Here is a 10,109-nt window from a genome sequence, read left to right as displayed (position 1 = left end):
AAAGCACTATAAAAAAAATGCTCCAGGGGCTTGCAACGTAGTACAATATACTACCTTACTGGGAGAATGCAAGTTTTCCAGTACAAAGGACTTAACATTTCTTCCATACTGCTTGACTAAAATCTGTACAAACATTGACTATATAAGAAACACTTAACAAGGGTAAAAGGAGAAACAGAATCCGTTAGTCGCCTCTTACGACATGCTGGGGAGCATCGGGTAAAATTCTTCCCCCTAACCCGCGGGGGGTCTTTTTGGAAATGCGCTTCAGACAAATGCCTTTATGTTACTCACAGCAAAATGCAAGAATAATTGGGGACCATATGGGATGGGGCAAATTGGGAGGGAGCAATTCGGGACACCACCATAAATATCTACCAAATATTTACAAATAGCTATCTTAGTACATGCATAACATGCTGTACCAATACACAATTTCTTTAAATAACTATGTAAGGATTATTGGCAGTCTCCCGGAGCATGTTTCACGCTATCCTGCGATCAGGACAAGCGACTGACTGTGATGTGTATGCTGTGCGGCGTGCGCTACATAAGAAACCTTTTTTTAAATTTGTATTAAATATAATCACCTGAGCCACGAATGGCTAGCTGACAGCGGCTATCTTTTACACAACAAATTCTGAACTGTGATGAACTCGTGACCGCTGATTTTTAAAGGCAAGGGGTATCATATTGTGCGCATGGCATACACATCCAAGTTGGTCGTTTGTCCCGATTGTGGGATACAGCCCGTCAGAGGCGTAGAGCGTGCTCGAGATGTTTTGAAAAACCTGACTGCAGTACAGGGATTTTTACACCTCCGGACTGCTGATAATCCTAACAGAATTATTTTCAAAAACCGTCTATTGCCTTGAAAGCAAACCTGGAATTTCTGATGCGAGTTGCCAGAAAGAAAGTTCACTAACAAGATCCAGGCCAACACCACCCCCCCCCCCCCCATCCCCCTAAATAACACTAAGGAGTGAGGTGAGCTTAAATAACTAATTAATTAATCAATCAATAAATTCTCTGCTGAAATCCCCAACTTCGCGCATCGAAGCTATGAAAAACAGGACACTGCCACGTTTCCATTCAGCTAAACGCCACACCATTTTCAAGAGGGGATGTCTCAGGAAGAAAGATGTGACGCTCCCGATTCATATGTTTCAGAAGACAGCCCACCTGAGAAAAAGAAGAACACAATATAGAAATAATAACAACCTGTCAACCACAAATACATTAAAGTTTTTCAAAACAGTTCACTAATCCGACAAACTCATGCTCGTTTCTGGTGCATTTGATAAAGCCAATTACGGGTAGATGCTAGACAACAGCAAAACCACCACCACATAACAACACAAGATTGTTTATGGTTGTTTACAGTCTCTTGAACACAGGAGTCAATCGAGACCATATATACTGTTCAAAAAAAGAAACGCATAGTTGCTACTTGCCAAATTTGTTTTATTTTTCGAAAAAATTAACAGAAAATCCAATATTTAGATTATTTGTTTGAAATTTGGTATGGACACAGTTGAATGCACACACAGTTCATTTGCATCTTCAAATCAATCAGTCAATCAATACGATTGGGTGCCGAGGCTGTCAAGTCAGTAGGGGGTGTGACTGCCTTGAGCAGCAACAACTGCCCGGCACCTTCTGGGCATGGGCTGGATCAGATGCCGGATATCTTGCTGTGGGATGGTGTCCCACTCCTCCTGAAGTGCCTGCAATAGATCGCGGTGATTTGCCGGCGCTTCTTCTCGCCTGCGCACACGTCTGTCCAATTCATCCCAGAGGTGTTCTATCGGGTTCATGTCTGGCGACATGGATGGCCAGGGAAGCACCTGGACATGGTGGTCGGTGAGGAACTGGGTGGTGAGTCGTGCTGTGTGCGGGCGAGCGTTGTCCTGCTGGAATATGGCATCCTGGTCAGCCAGAAGAGGAAGGGCGTGTGGGCGCAGAATTTCCTCCACGTATCGCTGGGCAGTTATGCGCCCTTGGACGTGCACCAGGGTGCTCCTTCCAGCGGTATTGATCGCCCCCACACCATGACGCCTCCACCACCATGAACGGGTGCCTCATCCACACAGTTGGGCGCGTAACGTTCGTTTACTCTCCGGTAGACCCTCCTCCGACCATCATGTCGCTGGAGCAGGAAGTAGGACTCGTCGCTGAACCACACGTGTCTCCAGTGATTCCGGACGGTCCAGCGAAGGTGCTGGTTGCCCCACTGCACTCGGTTCTGGCGATGGCGGCGGGTGAGGACAGCTCCTCTGTGAGGTCTGCGAGCTCTCAAACCAGCTTCATGCAGGCGGTTCCGCACGGTCTGGTCCGATAATCGGTGTGGCCCGGGGAGAGCCTGGACAGAAGATGAGGCCGACAGGAAACGATTCCGGAGGTGGCGGAGCCGTATGAAGCGGTCGTGAGCAGCAGTTGTCGCCCTTGGTCTTCCCGCTCGTGGCAAGTCAGCAACGGAGCCAGTGGCTTGAAACCTGACCCACAGTCTACTGATGGTGCCCTGGGACACGTGGAAGTGCCTGGCGATTGCACTTTGACTTTGGCCTGCTTGTAAACGACCCAATGCAATTTGGCGGTCTTCTCTGCTCAATCGGGCCATCTTTCGTCGCTGAATTGTCGTCTGATTTCTTTGTGGCGAACAATCCGCTTTTATGGGTTTTGGAAGACATGGTGAGAGCTCAATATTCCCCGAGTTTCACGACATTACACTGAAGCATGACGAGTGGTCATGCCAAATGAGCAATTTTGACATTGTAGCCACTGATAACGCATGCGTCACGTGCAGAGCTCACTTGTGACAATGGACGAAAGGTCGACGACCAGATAAACATTTTCTGCAGTTTGGTGGATATCCTTGTAGCCATATAACTAAATTAACCAAATATTACAAGCTATGCGTTTCTTTTTTTGAACAGTATATATAACAAGAAGCATAAACAGGGTTCCTGCAGGGCAGAGCTGATACAATTCAAGGAGTTTTCAAGGACATTTCCAGGACCAAATAAATGCTTTTCAAGGACATGATTTTCCCCAATTTAATGCAAAGCACCAAGCTTACCTTCAGGAAGGGAAGCAACTACAGGTGACTAGTAATAGTTAGTTCGTCTGCTTTAATTTGTTTTCACTCGATCTTTTATTCTCCCAAAATGTGTGTACTGTATTTGACGAAAAAAAAGGGGGTTGCATTTTTTTTTAAATAAGACAAGCTGCTGACGAAATGTATAGGCAACAATTTGGAAAAATCAAGTACTTTTCAATGACTATTTAACAAAACTCTATTTTCAAGCACTTTTCAAGGCCTGGAAAAGGTTTTCCAATTTTCAAGGAGTTTTCCAGGGTTCAAGGACTCTGTACGAACCCTGCATAAAAAAGCACTTCAGTTTGAAACCCAGGTTCAAATGATATTGCATCAATGTTCCATCCATCCTCAGCACTTTCAAAACCAGTTTCTTCTAGGTCATACACACCTTTTCCTCGATTGATCCACAGTACATCAGATCGCTATTGTTCTTTTTATGATTTGCACCAAGGGAATGATTAACATTTCTGTCTTAGTCATATGTAACAAGCTTTAAGCAAAAGCATAATATTCTACACATTCACATATTGTAAGGTTGAAGGGGTCTATGTCGACCAAAAGAAGGTGTATTCCCCATAGCCATAGGTGTTTTCCCTGTGTACCGGGAATACAGTTGGATTTTCTGTAAAGAAGTATAATATCGTACAATCTTGCGCCAAGCGCGTGACTGCGGTTAGATAGGAGAATCTATTTAAAATCCTGAATTCGCGTGCGGCATCCAATCAAGCAAAACATGCTTCGACCGTTTATCAAAACGGATTTAGTTAAAGAAACATCTGCACCCCCACCCCCAACAGCCTGGTATTATGTTTTCCTCGCTGGTACTCTCGTCCATTGAATCACTTTCACAAGCTTGAAGTAACTCCATGGCGTCTAACGGAAGTATATTCCCTGTATATGTACAGGAAATTAACATACAGGGAATACAGCCACTGTTGGTCGACATAGACCCCTTCTAAAGTGCTGCAGTAGTTACCTTTCCCTCCAAGGACCAAGCTGTTCATCCACTGTCGGGCTGACCGGGGTTCCCCCTTAGCAGAGTGAGTGGCGAATCCTGGCTGATAAATTTCCTTTCATTTTCCATGAATGAAGAATACCAGCTGGGTTCTTTTATTCATGGACCTGTGTTCTGCAACACACACAAATCAGCCACCATCTTGTAAATATATGTAAAAGAAAGCAAGTGGCAATCTGAATAACAGAATACAAAATGATCAATCCACACAATCATACTTCAGCACTGAAAGTCCACAAAATGAAGCACTGCTAGTACATGTACTTCTCATAATTTACTGAAACTTTACTCGTCAAAACAACCATTTGTTTTATCAACTTTACTCGCATGTGGCGAGTAGATTAACATTTCTACTCACCATTTACATGATTTTTACTCGCCATGGCGAGTAATTGAAAATACTCGCCACTTTCAGGCCTGTACTTGTGCATGAGATGTGTTTACCATCCATATGCCCAGACCATGCGCTCTTCTGTTGTGCTCAGAACAGTAAAGAGTTGCTTGCTGGGGTGGTTGTTCATAAGTTAACAGTTCACAAGAGGGCACAAACAAGAGCAAAAACACAGGTGCCTGATTCAAACTCATTCAAATGCAGAACCTTATTTTTGCATGAACAGAGTAAGACATGATTCTTACATAGCTGACCCTACCCCTGGCAGAAAAGTGCTTGAAATTGTCCATGTGGTCTCTATTGATCAGTACATTTGATGCGTATTTGTGATACATATATACTGATATAGAGACAAGTAACAAGTGGACATTTCCTCTGACACCTCTACCATTTGTACACCTGCACAAATCTCCTGCCATAGACTACAAAAGGAAAACATACAAATCAAAACAAACACAAATTTAACCTAATGTTTACCTTTCAGCAGCAGAAAAGGCTGTGTTTTCTGAGGTGTCTCAGAGTAAAGCCACGGTGTTGGAGATCTATGCAAAACTAGGCTGTAGGCAAGGTCCAACATCTTTAGCTGCACACACAAAAAGAAGAAGCAAGAAATCACATGACATAGATGACATTCCTCACTAGTACAAAACCACAACTACACTAGTCAACTACCAATGTAAGAATCATAGTCCTGCAAGATTACCCTCTTAAAAAGTAAGATTGCTTTCATTCAAACACTACCGTGGGACCAAACTCCCCCCCCCCTCCTTTTTTTGAGTTTTTCCTACATGTGTGTTGATGTTTCCATTAATTCCAAGCCCTGAAACTGTGAACTTGAGATCTTTATGTATGCACACAGTCACAGGCTTAATAAGCTATTCAGAAACCAAGCAGAGTCTGCACAACGTCAATTCTGAGAAATAAATCCCCACAACCGGTTTCAAGGCCACTATACCGACTGAGCTATTGCTTGCCATGCCAACCTCCACCCCCATTTGGAACATGCACAACTAGTATACCCATACACATGTAATAATACTGCTTGCCTTCCTCCCCCACCCTCCAAATCAATAAACACTAAATGTATGCAATCAGTAATCTTTTAGTTAGTAGTTGACTACCATCACTACTCTCTCCACACCCACCCACCCTCTTGCACACCAGCGACACACCCCCATCGCCCAATCATTTCCATGATTCTCTCTGCCATATAGTTATCCTAAACACTAAGATTATGACACATTTGTTTTCCAATTAGGAACATAAAAAATTACTGTAAAAAAAATGTACAATCATGCACTCTCTGAGTCTGACAAGAGAGTGTGAGAAAAGTCAAGAAAGCAAGACATGTGTGACATAACTAAATCTTCTAATCTATTCCTGAGATTTACTCTTGACAGCTTAAAATGGAACCTCATGCACTTACTGTTCTGAATTGTAGAAATTTCTTGTAGTTATAGCAGCAAAGGCAGTTTTATTGGGTACCACCAGGTGTCACTCTGTCATCATCTGATCAAGCATTCAAGCAAATGGTTCAGCACTGAAACAGTAAATAGCAAGAGTGTACAGAAAAATACACAAACTTTCTCATTAATTTGTATCTTCAACTTCACATTATTCATAAATAATGATACCTTACTTTGACTAAGTTTGAGTAGGATTAACACCATGCAGAGCCAGAAGTTAACTTGAAATAAAATAACTATACGTTACTCAATACTGCACTCAATGAGTCAATTGTCAGCAAAGGTGATAATCAATGCAAGGTAAAACCAAAGGATGCAACTCAGTCAGCAATTGCAAAAACTACATAATTCTATTTCTAATCAAGCTGTCAGTTTCATTAGCTATCAGAATTCAAAACATGTTCTTGTTTTTGTTGTTGCTGTTGTTCATGACTACATTAATGTATCTCAGCATTTCTAGTTTCTACACTATAGCCATTAAAAAACCCAAAAGAAGTGTCCCAATGTTAAATGAAGCGCTCTTGCAATTAAGTCACAATTGTTTGCAGTTGCTGAGAAAAGCTAATAGTAATAGTCCTTACAGTAAGTTGAGTAACAAATTATAAACAATTGCTGTTAACACTCATAGTACAAGAGAGCAAACCACTGCAAAACTATAGTCATTTATCAATGTTATGCTTGCCATCCACCCCCGACCCCAAACCTCTCCCATATTTTATGTACATCAGACTAGTATTCTTGTTAGTTCATTTCAGCTGTAACAGTGACAACACGTTTGCACACTACAGACCTGGAAGTGGAAATGTTAACACATGGAGTGCTAAATTTCAGGATACAATCTGTTTGTTTGTTTGCTTAACGCCCAGTCGACCACGAAGGGCCAATCAGGGCGGTGCTGCTTTGACATTTAACGTGCGCCACACACAAGACAGAAGTCGCAGCACAGGCTTCGTGTCTCACCCAGTCACATTATTCTGACACCGGACCAACCAGTCCTAGCACTAACCCCATAATGCCAGACGCCAGGCGGAGCAGCCACTAGATTGCCAATTTTAAAGTCTTAGGTATGACCCGGCCGGGGTTCGAACCCACGACCTCCCGATCACGGGGCGGGCGCCTTACCACAAGGCCAACCGTGCCGGTCATACAATCTGTTTCAAAGTACAAACACTGGCAATCGGAGAGAACAGTGTTACTGTAAGTCTTTACAGTAACATCAAACAGTATCCCCTCTTTTTGGTAGTACAGTGGAACAACACTTTTAATATCCCCTGATTAAAGACTCCCTCCCTTTTAAGACCCTGTTTTCTCAGATTTGTCTGTCCACAACCTCTCTATATTTACTCTCATCTCAAGACTTCTTCCTTTCAAGACCTGATTTTTTCAGATTTGTTTAGGTCCTAAAAGGAAGGGGGGGGGGGGGGGGGGGGTTCGATCGACTTTACTGGTACCGTGAAACCGAAAGTGACCAAGTCATCAAGGGCACGTATATTCCTGCTGCTCTGTTAGCACCGATCATATTTTAGAAACGTTGCACTCTGTCGTCAACACGAATGTAGGAATAAAAATAGTATTACCTTCACCAGCTGTCTCCATGGAGTCGAAAGACCATCGGCCGGTTTGGCTCGCTTGTGCCATTCCTGGATGAAAATTGAAATGACCCTGGCTGCTCCGTTCTTGGCATCAATGGCAGTGCAAAAAAAAGCGAATCCCGACTCCCATCCAGGATAAGCTGTACGGCACGGCGGCGTCTCTGCAGATGACCACTACATTTGGACGATTTGGACTGGTCTACACGTGTTACGGCAACAAGCAGAAGAAGATACAGATAAGGTGGCGGGAGTGATGTCCCTTCGCTGCAGTGACTAAAAATACAAAACTATCTCAAAATAAAAACACAAGGAACGGATGGGTAGTTAAATTTGTGACAAAAGAAATTAAACGTTCAAATGACTTACCACCCCCCTCTGCTATGTCAGTTGCGAGTATGTCAGTATGTGTTTGTGTTTGTGTGTGTGTGTGTGTGTGTGTGTGTGTGTGTGTGTGTGTCAGTGTGTGCCCGGCAGTGTGCCCGTCAGTGTGTACGGTACGTGTGTGTGTGTGTCAGTGTCATTGCCGGTGTGTGTGTTTACGTGTGTGTGTCACAGTGTGTGTGCGTGCGTGTGTGTGTGTGTGCCGGTGTGGATGTGTGTGTGTGTATTGTGTGTGTGTGTGTGCGTTCGTCAAGTTGTGTGTGTCAGTGTGTGTGTCAGTGTCGATCAGTGTGTGTGTGTTCTAGGCCAGGGGGGATTCCCAAGGTTCCTGGGTTCCGGAAGCCCACCCACCCCCCTTACTGACTCCACAAATGTACCTTTTGCCTTTTTCTTTCTGCGAATGTATGTATTCATTTGCTAATTTGTTCGTTTGTTTGTTCGTTCGTCAGTTTGTTCGTTCGTCAGTTCGTTCGTTCGTTTGTTCGTTCGTTTGTTCGTTCGTTCGTTCGTTCGTTCGTTCGACAGTTCGTCCGACAGTCCTTCAGTACGTCCGTCAGTCCGTCCGTCCGTCGGTCCGTCAGTCAATCCGTTCTTCAAGTTCAGTCCGTATCAATAAATTCCTCTTGTGCAGGGCCCAATACAGGGGAGAGGGGGGGGGGGGAATTCCTGTTGGTGGGACAACCCCCCCCCCCCACCCAGGCCTAACTGTGGACCTCCTCCAAACGTTTGACAAATGCCCTGAAAATGGGCCAGATTGCACACAATTATTGTTTATTGTTTGCTTGTTTATTTGTTTGTTTGTTTGTTTGTTTGTTTGCTCGTTCGTTCGTTCGTTCGTTCGTTCATTCGTGGGTTGGTTCGTTCGCTCTTTCGTTCCGACCTTCGTTATTTCCTTCGTTTATTCGTTCCTTCGTCCTTTTAGTCCGTCCGTATGTCCGTCCATACGGTCCGTCCGACAGTCTGTCTGTCAGTCCATCAGTCCGTCCGTCAGTCCGTCCGTCCTTCAGTCTGTATCCGAATAGATTCCTCTTGTGCAGAGGGTTGAAGGAATACCCTGCAGGACCGGATCAGGAGGGGTTACCCGTAACGCCACCCCCCCCCCTCCCGCCGCCCCCCCCCTCCCCCCGTCCCTCCGTCCGTCCATCGATCGGTCCGTCCCTCAATCTGCCCGTCGGTCCGTCCGTCAGTCCGTCCGTCAGTCTGCCCGTCCGTCCGTCCGTTCTGGTTCGTTTCATTGTTTATTTATTTCGCACACATCATTGTCAACTTGTGGATATCCTGAACAAGGCGGTGCGCGAGAATATCTTCTTGTTTGGATAAAATAACATTTTGCTCTGAAACAAACCACACACAAATTCCACTGCTTGAGCATCGTTTCAGTCTAACCGAACTGAGGGTATACCTCATCTTCAGAAGGAGAATAAGCGACAGCATGCTCTTCTACCATATAACATGTCACGTGAGGTCGTTCAGACCGGAGTGGAGGTATATCTCCGAGGGATCAGGGTATACTTTCAACCCGCTGCACAAGAGGAGTTTATTGATACCTTATGTTCGGTCGTACCGGTGTGTAATACCTCCTCTCTCTCTCTCTCTCTCTCTCTCTCTCTCTCTCTCTCTCTCTCTTTCATTATTTTGGCTTGTCTTTCTCTCTGTCTCAGTCTCCCTCCAAACTTCATCTCTCTTCCTCTCTCCCTCATTTCCCTCCCCCACCAGCCCTTTATTTTATTTTTCAGATATTTCCATCCCGGCGGATCCGAACCAGTTTAAACGCCCCATTCTATTATCTCAAAGGTCATTCGTGTCTGTTGATTCAGAATGCATTATTCCCCTCTGGCGGTGAAATATTGAATCCCGCTGACTTCATTTGTTCTCGGCTCACGTGCAGTATCCGTTGCTGTAATTTAACAGTAACTATATCTTTGCCACTGCACTCTTTGTCGCCTCACCCTCCTGCGCATTTCTAACACCATTATATTGTTCTTTTAAAGGAGCTGTGCGTAATCCAACGTGGAAGCTCAGTTCTTGAGCGCATGCGAGCAGGTATACATGTTAGCATGGATGTGCACACGCGAGAAAGCACACACAGACACACACCAACATGGACAGACAGACAGACAGCCAGACAGACAAACATACAGAAAGACAGACAGCCAGACAGACA

The 10,109-nt window shown here is 44.5% G+C and overlaps 1 long non-coding RNA gene across 1 annotated transcript; it reads right to left on the bottom strand.

Moving 5' to 3' along the window:
* Positions 1-940: 940 nt before the first annotated feature.
* On the bottom strand, positions 941-8,605 carry LOC138969088 (uncharacterized). The gene is made up of 5 exons (XR_011456367.1): positions 7,550-8,605; positions 5,933-6,046; positions 4,984-5,089; positions 4,077-4,229; positions 941-1,182 (listed from the first exon to the last, which is right to left on the bottom strand). It is a non-coding gene; the product is annotated as an uncharacterized lncRNA (long non-coding RNA).
* Between the last annotated feature and the right edge of the window lie 1,504 nt (positions 8,606-10,109).

This window comes from Littorina saxatilis, linkage group LG6 (genome assembly GCF_037325665.1).
Source record: "Littorina saxatilis isolate snail1 linkage group LG6, US_GU_Lsax_2.0, whole genome shotgun sequence".
NCBI classification, from domain to species: domain Eukaryota; kingdom Metazoa; phylum Mollusca; class Gastropoda; order Littorinimorpha; family Littorinidae; genus Littorina; species Littorina saxatilis.
This window is presented reverse-complemented; position numbering and strand designations above follow the sequence as displayed.